This window comes from Gobio gobio (genome assembly GCF_949357685.1).
Source record: "Gobio gobio genome assembly, chromosome: 4".
In the NCBI taxonomy this organism is placed as follows: Eukaryota; Metazoa; Chordata; class Actinopteri; order Cypriniformes; family Gobionidae; genus Gobio; species Gobio gobio.
This window is the reverse complement of record NC_137100.1, coordinates 59,898,626-59,917,883: the sequence shown is the minus strand read 5'-3', so window position 1 is coordinate 59,917,883 and position 19,258 is coordinate 59,898,626. Positions and strand designations below refer to the sequence as shown.

Here is a 19,258-nt window from a genome sequence, read left to right as displayed (position 1 = left end):
CACACACACACACACACACACACAGACACACACACACACACACACACACACACACACACACACACACACACACACACACACACACACACACACACACACACACACACACACACACACACACACACACACACACACACACACACACACACACACACACACACACACACACACACACACACACACACACACACACAATCTCCTTGGGAAATAAAAATGAGAGTGGATTCCGGGAAGTTGTGAGAGCTGCAAATGAATCCGGACGCTCTGAGCTGCAGGAATTTCCAGCGTGTATCCCGTCAGCTCTGACACATCAAAGATTTAGGAATCAAGAAGCTCTTTCTCAAACAAAATCTGTCATTTTGAGTGAGTCAGGCCAAATCACGGCTTAAAATAGCTTCACATGCACTGGCTGGCAAGAGCCAAAGTAACGGTGCAGTAATACTACAATCCTTCCTCTTTGAATTGCAGTCAACCCTCACACAGAGAGGAGAGGAGAAAACACCACCGACTCATTCACATTGATTAGTTTAGTTTCTAGCCATACCGGCCTAGAAAAATCACAACTTTTCATTTTCCGTCGGTCTTAGTACACGATGTAACTACAGAAGTGTCAAGTTTTAAATAGGAAAAATATCAAAACTCTTTGGTCATTTTTTTTAGCAAGATGCTAACGGTCTAATCAGATTCAATGATCTATGCTAAGCTATGCTAAAAGTGCTTCCGTCAGACCCCGAGATCGGCTGAATGATTTCGAAAACGGTAAAAACAAATTAGGTTGTAGTAACTTAATGAAATTGTCTTGATAACTTCGGAAATTAGGAAGTGGATTTCTAGTTCCCAGCATGCTTTGCTGGATAAGGAGAACAAATGGTGCAATTAAGTGTTAATGAATTTGTTTTTAGTGAAGGGAAAGACCTGTTAGTATTTAATGCGGTTATGTTTGACATTTAAAAGAGTTTCTGTAATGGTGAAGTTTTCGGGTTACCATTGAAGAGTAGATACATGAAGGTAAACACTACATTGACTCCATAAGCAATGACTGCGCTAATGCCAGTGACAAGTAATATCTTACTCGTTCATTAAATATACATGTTAAATAAGTTATGTTAGCATGTGCTATGATAGCTGTTGATTTGAACTGAGATTAGTTGGTTCTTGGGCTACACCTCTGGTTGTTGGAGCGATTTAATTTTTTAGAGTAATCAACTTAGAAATTTGTGTTTATGCTACAAATGATTAAGTCAATGTAGCTTGATGGTCGAACGTAAATTCAATCAAAGTTGTCATAACTCAAAAAAATGGATGCAAACTGTTGCGTAAATGAGTCAACATCATTTTTTTGAGTGCATACGTTTATGAAGTGAACAAAAGAGCATTTACACTAGTATGCATACTGCTACGTACAGAAGATGACTAATACTAGTATATGATTGCAAAGAAAAGATGATTGAAGGTCGTTTAAACTAGTATACGCATGTAAAAGATGTTTTAAACTAGTAAACATACCCATACCAAAAAAAGATTATTAAAATAAGTTTGCAAACAAAAGATGCCGTTAAACTTACCGTTACAAGCAAAAGAGGATTACAACTAGTTTAGGCTACTAGTTTATGTTTACAAAAAAAGATTTAAACTACATTTACAAACAAAAGATGGTTTAAATTAGTAACCATACGCTTATGAACAAAATATGATTTACACTAGACACTACCTGCACTAGTATACACACTATACGAGCAAAAGATGCAGCAAGTCATAAACCAGAAGCTCCACGAGTTCAAAAATGATTTAAATATAATCAATTCATGATATTTATAGAGAAAAATCTTTTTATTTCACACAAACATGGAAAAAAAAGTGGCTGGAGCAGCTGTGATGCACATCAAAAATAAAAACGAAATTTGTCATTTAACTCCATCCATTCAAATACCTTCAAGAAAAATATGCATAGCTATCAATGCAATCATACATTTAAAAGGATACTCTCTAGTAGCTTCAGGGTGGTTAGATACTGGTTGTTAGTAGCTTGTAGTGTATACAACGCCTTTTATTTATTTTTTACAGCTTGACTACTTTAAGCTATCTGTAACTTTAGCAAGCTACACTTTCAAAATAGCTTCCCCGACCATGTTGTGAAATGACTGCACTCTGGTCTAAACTAAATGCTGCCAAATGTGACAAATCATGACGGCTCTTAAACCAAGGAGCGAAAAACGAAGAAATCCACATTGGCTCGATTTCTATGACCATATTTGGGCCCCGTTTCTGTTTGTCGGAGACTGGAATACCCACCCTCGCTCGTCTACACAATACAAACATTTTGCTAGGCTGTGTAGAATGCTGTTTATCTGTTTTCTGACACAACTCTGTAGTGCATTTCCTGCGACTCTGAGTCCAGCCGACTTGAGTTTCAATGTAGGCAGTCCATGTGGAGACGCACTGGAGTCCTGTAAGGTTGCGGGCCTATTTATTATTCACTCGATTCATTTAAAATCCTGTTTTTGCATATTGTTTAATGATTTCATGGCTCATCATCACATTAAAAAGTTTCATTTCAAGTCACATATGTTCTCTGGTGTCACCGCATAAAACACTGTTTAATTGTGCATGAGTGCAGTTTAAAATGCCACAACAAACAGCCATGCCATTCATCTGAATAACTCCACTTCCTAATTGCTACTTTTGCTTTTAGTCACATTCTCAGAACAACCTTTCAAAATGAGTCACATAATGAAATTAGCAATAACAAATCACAAAGGAATCTAGAAACAACCTGACGCTGACAGCCGCTAGGAATCACGTAACAACATTATTGATCTGACTGTACTGTACTGCTTGAACAACAGCCAAAATAAACAATTTTCTTGTTTATCACTGTAAAGCTGCTTTGAAACAATCTTTATTGTATTGTATAAAGCGCTATAGAAATAAATGTGACTTGACATTAGAGAGGGACGTCTCAGTGATGTTCTGCTGTTATCCAGAGACGGCCTTTGCAAATTGGAGGCCCGTTTAAAAAAAAAAAAAAAACAGGCCCCCACCACCCAATGAGAAAAAAAGTCACATTTGACAAACATTGTATGCAATGCGACTGCAATTACTTTATTATCTCTGTTATATTTAACAATGTTATCTGATATTTCACACTTAATAGTCTATTTATAAACTCATTCCATCTATCACTATCCACACATTCTCTCTTTAACCAGAATCATCATGACCGTAGTCTCGCATAACCGGACCTTCAGACTGATGGCAGAAGAGCTGAACTCCATCGCAGCTTTCATTGGCTAAGGACCGCCCAGAGGCCATCTGACTGACATGTAAAGCAACCAATCACAGTTCATTTTGTTCCGCGTCATGTTTAGGGGCGTGGAAATAGGCCTGTCACAATAACAAATTTTGCTGGACGATAAATTGGCCAAGAAATTATTGCAATAAACTATAATATTGTCGTTCTGAGACAATTTTCATCTAAAATAATGATAATGGCATAATAATGCAGGTACGCCTTTTCAAAGATCAATAAACTTTTATTTCTAAAGACTATTTAACACAGAAAACGGAAAGCATTTTAAATATCCACAACAAATTAACAAAACAACCAAAACAAAAAAAGCAATGGACTCTCAGTCAGTTAACAAAAAAATGCACTTGAATAAACAGGTGGAAAACTGGAACGGATGAATGTGTTTTAGGTAGTGCTGGGAATCGATGAAAAATTTTTTACTAATTAACTTAAAAAAATTCTGTAATTAATCACGATTAATACGTTTTTAATGTTTTGATATTGTAGTTTCAGTTACACTCCAAATTAATGTTAATGTCTCCAAACAATTTATTGACAGCATATTTTAAATATGTGTTGTATTGTCATGTTTTTATGAATGAAGTTTTCATTAATGACGTTACATTACAGTATAACTGAAAGCTACCAATTTCAACATTTATAAGGCTTTTAAAAAACAACTTTTAATTTAACTTAAAACAATCTTTACATAACCCCATTATAATAAATGATACATATACCTGTGGCCTTCCCTGTTAGACATATACAGACATGTAATAGTTATCAAACAACTATCTTAACTGCATAAATAAAAAATGAAATATAGATTAATCATCATTAAAGCTACAATTTTCTGTTCCCGTTGTTCTTTGATGAAAATTAATGACAGGCATCATCAGTGCTCCTGTCACTTTAAGAACAGCCGCGGATCTCACGCTGTCCCGTGCATCTCATTTCCTCACAACTCTTTAAGTTCATTTAAAGGTCCCATGGCATGAAATTTTCATTTTATGAGGTATTTCAACATTAATATGAGTTCCCCTAGCCTGAATATTGTCCCCAAGTGGATAGAAATGTTGATCGGTGTAAAACCGAGTTCTGGCTGTCTCTCTCTGCCTTTGAGAAAATGACAGGCCAGACGAGCCAATCCTGACGTCTCCTGGTTTGACGTCCAAGCAGGAACGGTTACCTCCCTTTCCTCCGCCCAGAGAATCTGGCACGCCCATGCAAATGTGAGTCAGTGTTTTTGTACGTCCTCGTCGCGTCTATCTGTTCTTAAATGTGCATACAGTCATGAGTTTCTGCTTAACATCGGCAGAGCCACATCTTTAGAGATAAACCTCATGCACGCCGAAGCTCGGCCTTCAACATCCCCGACCCCCAGTACTGCATCTGGCCCACAGCGGAGGCACCAAATGCGGCGCGAGATTAAGCAGAAGGAGGGTAAGCGTGAGGGTATCCGGGCTAGCCAGCTATCCCCACAATAAACTGGATTACATTCAATTACTGCTGTTGTGTCTTTGTTTGCGCTGTGTAAGTTACTCAATGCGCGTCACTGACGCTTTTCATATGATTGGAACATATCTAGAAATAATGCTTTAATCAAACTTACTAACTCGTTCATCTCGCTGTAATGGTACATTGCATGTGTTACAAAGTTGGTAGAATAATGATGAAGACGGACTCGGCGTGACTGGGACTCGTATTTATTCAGAACTCTCAGATACAAACACAATAAACTCGCGCTGACAGACAGCGCTCTCATAACTCAGTAGTTACTATAAATAACTTTGTTAGCAATCGCTCCGTCTCCGTGATGTCCGGTTCGCGAACGAATCATTCTTTTGAATCGGTTCTTTTTAGTGAACCGAACCCGTTCACCAAAAATCGAACTGAATCGTTCTAAATGGTTCGCGTCTCGAGTCAGCGCTGATCCATAATTTACTAAAGTTACTAACTTTCTGACATGAGTGACAGCCCCTCCGACTAGAAATAAACTAATAACCTGAAGTATATGCTGTAACTACAACAGTTCACCCTGAACTCAGACATGCTGAGAGAACTGATGAGAAGTGAACTCAGGTCCATCCGTCTCTCTGGCAGCAGCTTGTGCGTCGTAGACCTCGTTAAACCACGCCCCCTCCGCTCATTTCAAATGCAAAGATGTCAGCCAATCACAACAGTGGGCGTTTTTACTGAAGTCTCACAGCAGACACGCCTCTTGAAACAGGGCAGTCAGCCACAGGGCAAACAGCAGTATAGACAAAATGCCTTTTATTTTTAAATTATGACATTTTATGATGTAAAAATCATACTAACAATATAAGTACACCTCAGGAAACAATATAAAATAATAGAAAAATGCCATGCCATGGGACCTTTAAGACGTTATTTAACTAATTTAAGACTCCTAATATGAGAATACTCTAAATTCTCTGTGTTGTTGTTATTGTTTGTTCATGAGCAAAAGAGAACTCGATGTGAGCAGGAGATTTGACTCGAGTCTGTCTGTGCTTCGAGTGTGTGTGTGTGTGTGTCAGAGTGTCCCTCGATTAGCTGACATGAGACGCAGCCACACAGACAGGACACTGACACACACACACACACACACACACACACACACAGGACATTGACATACAGCGCGTTCTCTTTTGTCTTGTCATGCTTAGAAACATTTACATGTATAAGAGCGTGATCATATAATGTAAAGCTCGGCAAAAATGTATATAAAAACGGACGCTGGAAATTATCGCGGCCGGAAAAATTAGAGCTCATTTTTTTAATCTTACGATTAATTGATGTATTGACTATCGTGACAGGCCTACGTGGAAATGTAACATCAATGTCCCTACCAAGCATGCCACATTAGTCCTGAAAGTGAAGCCAAATCCAAAAAAACGCACCTTTAATGATATCTTTTGCTGTAGTGTGTCAGTAGGAAATATCAGTTTTCATTTCAAAACATTCCATTTTTCATTAATTGTAATAATTCAGTGAGATTTTTGTATGCACAAGGAGTTTAACAACAGCAGGTATGCTCCACACGGAGATCTGATCTCACCATCATCGAGTCTGTCTGTGATTACATGAAGAAACAAATTATATGAGACAGACTAAATCCAGAAGAACTGAGGCAACATCTCCAAGCCGCTTGAAGAAACCAAACTCCAACCTCCAGTCTTGTGCATACAAAAATCTCACTGAATTATTACAATTAATGGCAAAAGGAATGTTTGGAAATGTAAACTCATATTTCCTACTGACACACTGAAGCAAAAGATATAAATAACTGGCTTAAAAAAATTTTTTTTCTAGTGAAATTACTAAAAGATTACTAAAGATAGACTATATATATATATATATATATATATATATATATATATATATATATATATATATATATATATATATATATATATATATATATATATATATATATATATATATATATATATATATATACTTTATGTATATATTAAATACATATATTTTAAAGTATCTGTATGTAAGTTTTTCACTTTACTAAAGCATAAAAATACCATAATATGCTTGCAGATATGTAGGAAAACATGCTAAATTCACCTGCTTGTTTCACATAAAAACAATGCTACAGTCAGTTATTCTACTTTGAAATGTGCGTTCCGTGTCGGAATGTCTGTTTTATATATATATATATATATATATATATATATATATATATATATATATATATATATATATATATATAGGTTCACTATAAAGAACCGATTCAAAAGAATGATTCGTTCGCGAACCGGACATCACGGAGACAGAGCGATTGCTAACAAAGTTATTTATAGTAACTACTGAGTTATGAGAGCGCTGTCTGTCAGCGCGAGTTTATTGTGTTTGTATCTGAGAGTTCTGAATAAATCCCAGTCCCAGTCACGCCGAGTCCGTCTTCATCATTATTCTACCAACTTTGTAACACATGCAATGTACCATTACAGCGAGATGAACGAGTTAGTAAGTTTGATTAAAGCATTATTTCTAGATATGTTCCAATCATATGAAAAGCGTCAGTGACGCGCATTGAGTAACTTACACAGCGCAAACAAAGACACAACAGCAGTAATTGAATGTAATCCAGTTTATTGTGGGGATAGCTGGCTAGCCCGGATACCCTCACGCTTACCCTCCTTCTGCTTAATCTCGCGCCGCATTTGGTGCCTCCGCTGTGGGCCAGATGCAGTACTGGGGGTCGGGGATGTTGAAGGCCGAGCTTCGGCGTGCGTGAGGTTTATCTCTAAAGATGTGGCTCTGCCGATGTTAAGCAGAAACTCATGACTGTATGCACATTTAAGAACAGATAGACGCGACGAGGACGTACAAAAACACTGACTCACATTTGCATGGGCGTGCCAGATTCTCTGGGCGGAGGAAAGGGAGGTAACCGTTCCTGCTTGGACGTCAAACCAGGAGACGTCAGGATTGGCTCGTCTGGCCTGTCATTTTCTCAAAGGCAGAGAAAGACAGCCAGAACTCGGTTTTACACCGATCAACATTTCTATCCACTTGGGGACAATATTCAGGCTAGGGGAACTCATATTAATGTTGAAATACCTCATAAAATGAAAATTTCATGCCATGGGACCTTTAAATGAACTTAAAGAGTTGTGAGGAAATGAGATGCACGGGACAGCGTGAGATCCGCGGCTGTTCTTAAAGTGACAGGAGCACTGATGATGCCTGTCATTAATGTTCATCAAAGAACAACGGGAACAGAAAATTGTAGCTTTAATGATGATTAATCTATATTTCATTTTTTATTTATGCAGTTAAGATAGTTGTTTGATAACTATTACATGTCTGTATATGTCTAACAGGGAAGGCCACAGGTATATGTATCATTTATTATAATGGGGTTATGTAAAGATTGTTTTAAGTTAAATTAAAAGTTGTTTTTTAAAAGCCTTATAAATGTTGAAATTGGTAGCTTTCAGTTATACTGTAATGTAACGTCATTCTCTATTGGAGACAGGTCGGGACTGCAGGCAGGCCAGTCAAGTACCCGTACCCTCTTCCTCCGCAGCCAGGACTTTGTAATGTGTGCAGAATGTGGTTTTGCATTGTCTTGTTGAAATATGCATGGACGTCCCTGGAAAAGATGTCTTCTTGAAGGCACCATATTATGCTCCAAAATCTCTATGTACTTTTCAGCATTAATGGTGCCTTCACAGAAGTGCAAGTTACCTTTGCCAAGGGCACTGACACAACCCCATACCATGACAGACCCTGGCTTTTGGACTTGTTGCTGGTAACAGTCTGGATGATCCTTTTCTTCTTTGGTCCGGAGCACACGGCGTCCATTCCTCCCAAAAAATACCTGAAATACTGATTCATCTGACCATAGTACAAGTTTCCACTAGGGATGAAACGATTACCGGTTTCACGATAAACCACGATAAAATTTAGTGACGGTTAGTAATATCGTATAAAATTTAATTATCATTAAAACCGCGTGTGATTATCACGATTGTGAAAACTTGCGGTAAATCTTGTCCAGTCAGCGTCAGTCTGGCGCAACGCACCGCTGTTTTTTGAATGAGAAGAAATGTCAGAAGGCAGCGCCGGGAGATTTTTCAGACTTCTAAAAGGACCAAATCTGAGGCGGTGTCATATTTTGGCTTTTACAAAAGTACTGAGGGAAACTTAATCGAAGATGGTCACCCTGTCTGCAGAACATGCCAGAAGAAAGTCGCTGTAATAGGGGAAACACTTCAAAACTACGAACGCAAGGCAAGTGGACTTTGACCTCAATACCAAAACTACGTCTGGGAAATAATAACGTGAAGCGAACAAACAAATTCAGACAAGACTAAGGTGACATTTAAGGGATAATAATCAGGGCTTGACATTAACAACCGCCATTTGCGGGTGTAACGTTATTTCGGCTGCACACTAGTCACTCTGGCTGTTGAACTTATTATAGTCTTCTCAAAAGCCATCTGTTATAATCGCGTTGCGCATTATAACCACTCACACGTGTTTATATTGAGTTTATGAATGCAATGTCTCATAATCAGAGGCGTTCAGATTAGCCAGAGTTTTGTTCAGAGCGCGCGCCGCTCTCACTCGCTGAAATATTCACTCAAAGCAGAGATAAACGTGCGATGTACGCAGGAGATTCATTCATCATACAGTGGTTGACTGTTTTTGTTTTATTTCAGCAGCTAAAATGTTTTTTTAAACAAACACAGCAGAACCACAGCGCATCTGATATGACTGGCATAACGCTGGCGAATTTAGGGACCGTCTCTAAAGTTACATACAACATTGGTAAAGTTATACACGTTTCAAAATTCACTAGCATTTGAAGAGAATCACAGTCATAAAACTGACTGTGAAGTGTTCATTTAGGTGTCAGGTATGATGCACACATTTTAATATTTAATAAAATAAACTGTCAGATCATATGGAAATATGGATATGCATTATTTCACTAGGATACTGTTTGGGCTCTTACACAAAATATGCTAGATTTAAATGCATCATTGCTGAACACTCATGAGAATATTGCTTGAGAATATATTTACAGAGAGAATATTAGAGATTAAATTTACGACAAATTATTATTATTATTTATGCGTTGCTATTGACAACGGCCATTATAAGGAAGGAAATCCCACAATAGAATCTAGCTTAAAAAAGTGCAGAGAGCTGCTTTATTTATTTGTTGCTTGTTGATTTTCAAATATAAAACTTGTTGAAATGTTTTAAGTGTGTGCATCTGTTCTTTTTGAACACTTTCATCTCGTTTGAACAAAACCGTGATAATATTGATAACCGTGATAATTTGGGTCACTATAATCGTGATGTTAAATTTCCATACCGTTTCATCCCTAGTTTCCACTGTGTGATGGTCCATCCCAGATGCCTCCAAGCCCAGAGAAGTCGACGGCGCTTCTGGACACTGTTAACATAGGGCTTCCTTTTGGCACAGTACAGTTTTAACTGACATTTGTGGATGTAACTACGTATTGTGGTACTTGACAAAGGTTTGCCAAAGTAGTCCTGAGCACATGTGGTGATATCGCTTATAGATGAATGATGATTCTTGATGCAGTGCCGCCTGAGGGATTGGAGATCACTGTTGTTCAGCTTAGGCTTGCGCCCTTGTCCTTTACGCACTGAAATTCCTCCAGATTCCTTGAATCTTTTAAAGGTCCTGTTCTTCGTGATCCCATTTTTCAAACTTTAGTTAGTGTGTAATGTTGCTGTTAGAGCATTTATAATACCTGTAAAATTATAAAGCTCAAAGTTCAATGCCAAGCGAGATATTTTATTTAACAGAAGTTCCCTTTCAAAGCCTACAGCGAACGGCTGGTTAGGACTACATCCTGGTATTTCCTGCATTAATTACGTCAGTAGAGCAGTATGTCGACTAACCTCCGCCCACAAGAACGTGCGAAAAAGGGGGTGTGGTCTTGTTGCTCCCGCGTGGAGAAGAGGAAGTGTTGCGTTCGGTTGCGTTCGTATAGTTTGTTTGTCGCCATGTCGTCGAGACGCTGTTATTTTCATCCCGGAGTCAAGTCACCTTTGTTTGGCTTTCCCAGGGACGCTGTACTTAGAGATCATTGAGCGCATGCATCCCCGTTATGGTGAGAGGCGTGACCTTTCCGGTAACGTGCGCTCTGCGTGCCCTAAGCTGCTGTCGAATCACAACACGGGAACCGCTGGCACAATCAGAACTCGTTACGTATTTCTGAAGGAGGGACTTCATAGAACAGGGAAATCTTTCAAGCCGTTTTGAGGACAGTGAAAACAGCGATATACAGATAAGTAAATTGTGTGAAAAATACTGTGTTTTTTTACACGCGAAACATGAACACATGTTATATTGCACACTGTAAACACAATCAAAGCTTCAAAAAAACACGAAAAACGGGACCTTTAATTATGTTATGCACTGTTGAATGTGAAATATCCAAATCTCTTCCTATATTTCTTTGAGGAACATTGTTTTTAAACATTTCAATAATTTTCTCACGTATTTGTTGGCAAACTGGCGATCCTCGGCCAATCTTTGCTCCTAAAGGATTAGACCTTTCTTGGATGCTGCTTTTGTACCAAATCATAATTACAATCACCTGTTGACATCACCTGTTTCAAATCACATCATTATTTAACCATTTTACCTCATTACTAGCCCTAAATTGCTCCTTTCCCAACTTTTTTTGAAATGTGTTGCAGGTCTGAATGACAGGAAAGGATGCATATTTACAAATGACATGAAGTTGACCAGACAAAACATGAAATATGTTGTGTTCATGTTGTCTGCAATGAAATACAAGTCAAAGTAAATTTAGAAATCACTTCTTTTTTTTTTTTTTTTTTGCGTTTTCCATCCTGTCCCAACTTTTTCTGATTTGGGGTTGTATATTAGGGATACCACAATTCTCAATATAATATTGAACCGTTCTGGAACAGGTGTCATGAGAAATCCTGTCCCCCTGTGAAATAGTGTCCGCTTAGGACCCCAGAGCGATTCTACTGGCTGAAAGAACTTTTGATGGGTAATCTGTTCAGAGCCTGATTACAATTCTTACAAAATCACGTTTTGATTTTTGTCGTTTAAATTGTGTTAAAATAGTCTTTAACGTCTTGCAAATCATATGTTTCATATACTAGTATATAACCGAAGCTATAAGTTGTGAAATGAAGCATAACTCGTTCTTAATGTTTTTTTAGTTAGCGTACGTTCCAGCATACCATACAGCTACCCGATTAGCTTAGTTTATACACCACGGTTGCACTTATCCTACATCTTAAAAGACCCGCTTTAATGTTTAAACAATAATAATAAAAAAAAATCCTGTTGTATTTATTTTGGGCACCTGTTCTGTATATTATTGTTGTTTTTTTATTCTTTATTATTTACATTATAGGTATATTACTATGTTATGAATTTGTATTGGTATTATTACTTATTGCTGATATGAGCAAATACCCAATCACTATGCACTAAAGTTAGGGGTGTTTAGCCACGCTTGCAATGCTGGTCAGATTTCACACTTTAACAGGGCGGTGAAGTGAGGCTACAGTGCGCACCACCATCTTTCAAAACTGTGGTGCGGGTGGGGTGTGCGATATCATGATTTTTGATTGTGGACGATTAAAATGTCACCAAAATCTGCTTTTGAGAAAAAGATCACAGTGCTACAGTACACATTGTACCATTTGCCTCCATCCCAATATACTGAACAACGCGACATACATTCACATCACACGTTAGTGGTAGAGTTATACTCACGGAACGTGAAAGTAAAATCGGTGTGTGTCTGTATAGTAGATGCATGCAGGTCTTAAATTGACAGCAGCGCAGCTTTGTGAACACGCTGCCGCTTGTGCTTAAAGGGACAGTTCACCTCTGAAATAATGTCATTATTTACTCACTCTAATGTTGTTCCGAACCTGTATTCATTTCTTCTGTTGAACACAGACAGTTGAATACCAGACAGTTGATGGTAGCCATTGACTTCAATATTATTATTTCCTACAATGGGTACCAGCAACTGTTTGGTTTCCAACATTCTTCAAAATATATTTCATGTCCAATAGACCTTTCTCACAAAAAACGGAAATACGTAATTGTTGCGGAACCGGAGTTCCTGTCAAGCGTCAACACATCAGAAAAACATACCCGGGCGAGAGAAAATAGATCAGAGAGTCTACACAACCTCGTTAACAGATTTGCCAAATATTACATTTGATGCAAATTAACAATTCAGATTACATAGCTATAAAGAATCAGCGTTACATGACACGTCTTCCTTGATATCTTGTTTGTCCGAGATTTGGATACAGTTCAAAATAGTTTAAACATCACGCATCACGCAATTAAATTTGTTTTTTTTTTTTACATACAACATAATACTTTTTTTTAATAAATGTATAGATATATTTTTATTTTAAAAGACAATCTATTATAATAATATATGTTTTTTTAGAGGAGGCATTGCACTGAATATGAACAAAATATGAAACAAAATATAATAAAAATTAATGTTGATTAACATCACGCTTATATATTTTAAAACAAAATATATTCACAATATGTATGGAGGCATTTTGCATATTCAATCTATATTATAAAATCTATATTATATTTATATTAAATATAAATGTAATATAAATATAATATTATTAAATCAAATATCATACATTTTGAAAATAAAAAATATACACGAGGCAACATCCATTTAAGCATGCGTGTTTATTTTAGTATTTCCACCAGTGAAACAATACTACAGCCTGTAAACCATTTAAATAGATATCAGTAAAAAATGGTAATATAAATAATATAAGTTCAATATTAGCTTAAAAAATATTCGTTTTATATTTCCCCACAGAGGTGCATCATATGACGCTTTGCACTGAAAGGGATGTGGGACACGAGCAGGAAAGTTTGGTCCTTCATCCCGCCGGATAGCCTGAATCCATTTCCGTATATTATATATATATATATATATTTATTAGTGGTGGGCCGTTATCGGCGTTAACGTGCTGCGTTAACGTGAGACTCTTATCGGGCGATAAAAAAAAATATCGGCGTTAATCTATTCTCAAAGTTGGGTTGGGAAATGGGTCTATCAGGGCTTGACATTAAGCCTGTTCACATTCTTGTCCTTCGGACAAGTAAATCTGTCATTCACTTGTCCGAGTAAAAAATTAGCTTGTCTGGAATTTTTTTTTTTTTTGTTGTAAATATCATCTATTCTGAAGCAATATTCTCACCAGTGTTCAATCAGCTTTGATACATTTAAATATGCATATTTGTGATATTTTTCCATAATCTTATTAAATATAGGCTATGCTTCAGCTTTCATTTTATATATTAAATTTGATCTATAAATTAAATTCGAATAAGACACTATAGGGCTGTTCCCAATCAAATTAAATTATTTACATGGCAAAATTACAACTGCATTAAATAAATGTTATTAGGTTATTTTAAATATTTTTGAATATACAAATAAAAATGTTGGAAAGATGAAACTAAACCACCAGTAGGTGGCAGCAGGTGACCGTCTTAATGAGTGAGTCATTGAGTCGATTCGTTCAAACGGCTGATTCAATCAAGAATTAGGCGGTTGTTTACGAATAGGTCATTGAATCTTTGATTCAACCGATCCATTCAAAACGCTGAATCATTCAGTAACAGCTGTTGCTGTGAGATGCGTTACGGTTCTGCAGTGATATTTGTCTGGAACTATTTTTGCTGCTGAAATTTTTTGCAGCCCACTCCTGTACTCCTTGTACACACATGACTGTGTGGCAACCCACAGCTCCAACACAATCATCAAGTTTGCTGACGATACGACGGTGGTAGGTCTCATCACTGACAATGATGAAACGGCCTACAGAGAGGAGGTGCACACTCTGACACGGTGGTGTCAGGAGCACAACCTCTCCCTCAACGTCAGCAAGACCAAGGAGCTGGTGGTCGACTTCAGGAGGAATGAGAGAGAACACCGCCCCATCACCATCAATGGAGCACCGGTGGAGAGAGTCAGCAGCTTCAAGTTCCTCGGTGTCCACATCACAGAGGAACTCTCATGGTCCGTCCACTCCGAGGCCGTTGTGAAGAAGGCTCATCAGCGCCTTTTCTTTCTGCGACGGCTGAGGAGGTTTGGAATGAGCTGCCACATCCTCACACGGTTCTACAGCAGCACCATAGAGAGCCTGCTGACTGGCTGCATCACCACCTGGTACGGCAACAGTACCGCCCGCAGCCGCAAAGCCCTGCAAAGGGTAGTGCGCACGGCCAGCTGCATCATCGGAGGTGAGCTTCCCTCCCTCCAGGACATTTACGCCAGGCGGTGTGTGAAGAGAGCTCAGAGGATCATCAGAGACTCTAGCCACCCGAGCCATGGGCTGCTCTCACTGCTGCCATCAGGCAGACGGTACCGCAGCATCAGAACACGCACCAGCCGACTCCAGAACAGCTTCTTCCCACAAACAATCAGACTCCTTAACTCTTGACCCATCAGGATCATAACACACACTGGACAGAATATCACTCAGCACAACCCACTGTAGATACACACACATTATATACACATTTATTATAATTTATTATTTATCATTTATCATATAGCACCTATTGTACATTGGATCTCTACTGTGAATAATAATGGATACTGTACATTGTATATTATTATTATTATAGCTTAATGTATACTGTTTAATGTATGTTTAGTGTATATTGTTTAAAGTATATGTATATTGTAAGTATGTGTATATTGGTTAAAGCTGTGAGAACTACACTCACATTGTGTAAATTATTTATTGTAGTGTTTACTGTGCTGTGAGTAATTGTGGGCGCATCAGATGTGTAATCTGATGCTGCTTTAAATGTTGTACATGTCATGACTGCTATGTTGCTCGGAACTGCACCAAGAATTTCACCTGCTGTTGCACTTGTGTACATGGCTGTGTGACAATAAAGTGATTTGATTTGATTTTTGATTTGAAATAGAACAAAAACGGTCCATATTGCATCTAAAATGTAAGTGACTTAATGTTAATTAATTGTTTATGGAACTGGCATATGAAATCAGCGTTGTTTTCAGTCGTGATGGTATTCAGGAAAACAACACTCTTGTTTGTGAACTACACAATTTTCAACCGTGAATTAACTGAGTTTCATTGTATGTACGCTCATTTGTTTTCGATTTTCTCCTCGAGAGGCTGCGCGAGCCTCAACAGCACAACCTTGTCAGTTTGTTTTATATTATTATCCACTATCGATCTCCACTTGCACTAACTGAATGCAGAATCATTATTGCACTTTGGTGATTCCCTAGTTAGTTTTTGTTTTGACGTTTTAACCAGGATACTTGTCCGTCGGGCAAGTAAAATTATTTTTCACTTGCCCCTTCAAAAAATCCACTTGTCCCAGACAAGTATCCTGGTTAAAACGTCAAAACAAAAACTGGGTCTATACTACTCAAGCTATGATGACTTTCACCTTGATATTTTAGCGCGGATGTACACCTAGCCGAATTGCACTGTAGGGGCGAGAGAACGAGTCTTTGAACCTGTGTGTATGCCTACTAGAGTTGTCAAAAATATTGATATTTCGCTATGTATCGATACTGAAATATCTGAAACGATATGATACTCATTTTCTACAGTATCGATATCAGCTGCGCTCTCCTCTCCTCTCCGACCGATAAACGATCACTTACGAGTACACATATTCTGAATGCCTTCGGCAGAATTCAAATGAGCCATTTTAATCTAGATTAATTCCAAGATTACAGTGAGAGTGGCCAAGACCAAAGAGCTGTCCAAAGACACTAGAGACAAAATTGTACACCTCCACAAGGCTGGAAAGGGCTACGGGGACATTGCCAAGCAGCTTGGTGAAAAAAGGTCCATTGTTGGAGCAATCATTAGAAAATGGAAAAAGCTAAACATGACTGTCAATCTCCCTCGGACTGGGGCTCCATGCAAGATCTCACCTCGTGGGGTCTCAATGATCCTAAGAAAGGTGAGAAATCAGCCCAGAACTACACGGGAGGAGCTGGTCAATGACCTGAAAAGAGCTGGGACCACCGTTTCCAAGGTTACTGTTGGTAATACACTAAGACGTCATGGTTTGAAATCATGCATGGCACGGAAGGTTCCCCTGCTTAAACCAGCACATGTCCAGGCCCGTCTTAAGTTTGCCAATGACCATTCGGATGATCCAGAGGAGTCATGGGAGAAAGTCATGTGGTCAGATGAGACCAAAATAGAACTTTTTGGTCATAATTCCACTAAACGTGTTTGGAGGAAGAAGAATGATGATGAGTACCATCCCAAGAACACCATCCCTACTGTGAAGCACGGGGGTGGTAGCATCATGCTTTGAGGGTGTTTTTCTGCACATGGGACAGGGCGACTAAACTGTTTTAAGGAGAGGATGACCGGGGCCATGTATTGCGAGATTTTGGGGAACAACCTCCTTCCCTCAGTTAGAGCATTGTCATGTTGGAAGACCCAGCCTCGACCCATTTTCAATGACCCGAAGCGCACAGCCAGGATAACCAAGGAGTGGCTCTGTAAGAAGCATATCAAGGTTCTGGCGTGGCCTAGCCAGTCTCCAGACCTAAACCCAATAGAGAATCTTTGGAGGGAGCTCAAACTCCGTGTTTCTCAGCGACAGGCCAGAAACCTGACTGATCTAGAGAAGATCTGTGTGGAGGAGTGGGCCAAAATCCCTCCTGCAGTGTGTGCAAACCATAGACCGTAAAAAAAAAAGGACGACGCGACTTCATTGACTTCTGCTTACCATAGTTGAAGCTTTCGGAAGCCCGTACACGGCGCTGACATCTTGGGACCGAGTCTGCGCAGTAGAGAGCAGCAAGTAGGGTCGCGATTATCAAAAGCCCGCCCACACTCTCGCAGATGCAGAACAATTCATTATGATGGTGTGAAATAAACAGTTATGGAAATGTAGAAATGAAAGCTAAAGCTCCAATCTCCTCCCAAAAATCCCAAAAAAAGTCAGTTAGTGCCTCAGTGACAACTTCATTCAGAGAAGCCGTCAATCTCAGCTGTCAATCATGACGTCACACCCCCTGTTTTTATAGTATCAAAAAACTCACTAAAACTAAACTTATTTGAAAAAAGGAACACTTGAAATGAAATCGTGATAAAAACTGCCTAAAATGACAGAAACCATCTTTTGAAAACAATTATTTGAAGTGTAATTGAATTGTTTACTGGTCTCGCGTCCATTCTAATACATGGAGGGGTGGGGTTTAGGAGCTATACTGGGACCGGCCACCGGGGGGCGATCGAGGCGCGGAAGCTTCCGTTTCTGACAGGAGCACCACAGGCTTGGTGCAAACCTGGTGAGAAACTACAGGAAACGTTTGACCTCAGTAATTGCAAACAAAGGCTACTGTTACCAAATATTAACATTGATTTTCTTAGGTGTTCAAATACTTATTTGCAGCTGTATCATACAAATGAATAGTTAAAAAAATCATACATTGTGATTTCTGGATTTTTTTTTTTAGATTATGTCTCTCACAGTGGACATGCACCTACGATGACAATTTCAGACCCCTCCATGATTTCTAAGTTGGAGAACTTGCAAAATAGCAGGGTGTTCAAATAATTACTTTCCTCACTGTGTATATATATTTAAAAAAAAATCATGTATTTATTTTATTTATATTTATTGCATGATGCTATGCTAAATATTTACATTTACATACCACACACACACACACACACACACACACACACACACACACACACACACGGTAACACTTTACAGTAAGGTTAATTAGTTAACATTAGTTAACTACATTAGTTAACATTAAATAATAATCGTTTACATTAGTTAATGCACTGTGAACTAACATGAACAAACAATGACCAGCTGCATTTTTATGAACTAACGTTAACAAAGATTAACTAATGCTGAACAGAGGTGTTATTCATGTTAACTAATGCATTAACTAATGCAACCTTATTGTAAAGTGTTACCATATATATATATTTTTTTCTTCCCTAAACTAAAGCATATTGACCCTCATTGTATATAAATATATAACAATTAATATATAACAATTATATCAATGCTCTTCAGCTGTGGTTACAGATTGTTAAAGATTTGTTTTTCAGCATGTTAAATTTTCTTTTACAACCAAGTTTCACCCCTTGTACAACACGCACACACACATTTGTACACACGTGCATGCTGCTTTGTTAAAGACGGATGACGGAACCCTTCCTAAGTCAGAAGGGTTTGCTCATGGTGTTCACTGGCTTTATTTTTTTTTACATTCCTTTCATTTATTTACCTCCCTCTCCCTCTATGCACGCTGCTAAATAGAGTGTCAATCACTCTGACCTTTACTGCTCTCGAAAGCCCCACCACAGCAGTACTGAGAAATACACATGAAAGAAAGACACAGAGATAGAGAGAGGGAGAGGGAGAAGCGCAAA

At 38.4% G+C, this 19,258-nt stretch overlaps 1 protein-coding gene across 1 annotated transcript in view; it reads right to left on the bottom strand.

The window, feature by feature from the left end:
* sh2b3 (SH2B adaptor protein 3) overlaps positions 1 to 19,258 on the bottom strand; it is a 74,203-nt gene that overhangs the window by 17,519 nt on the left and 37,426 nt on the right. The gene's annotated exons all lie outside the window — the stretch shown is intronic.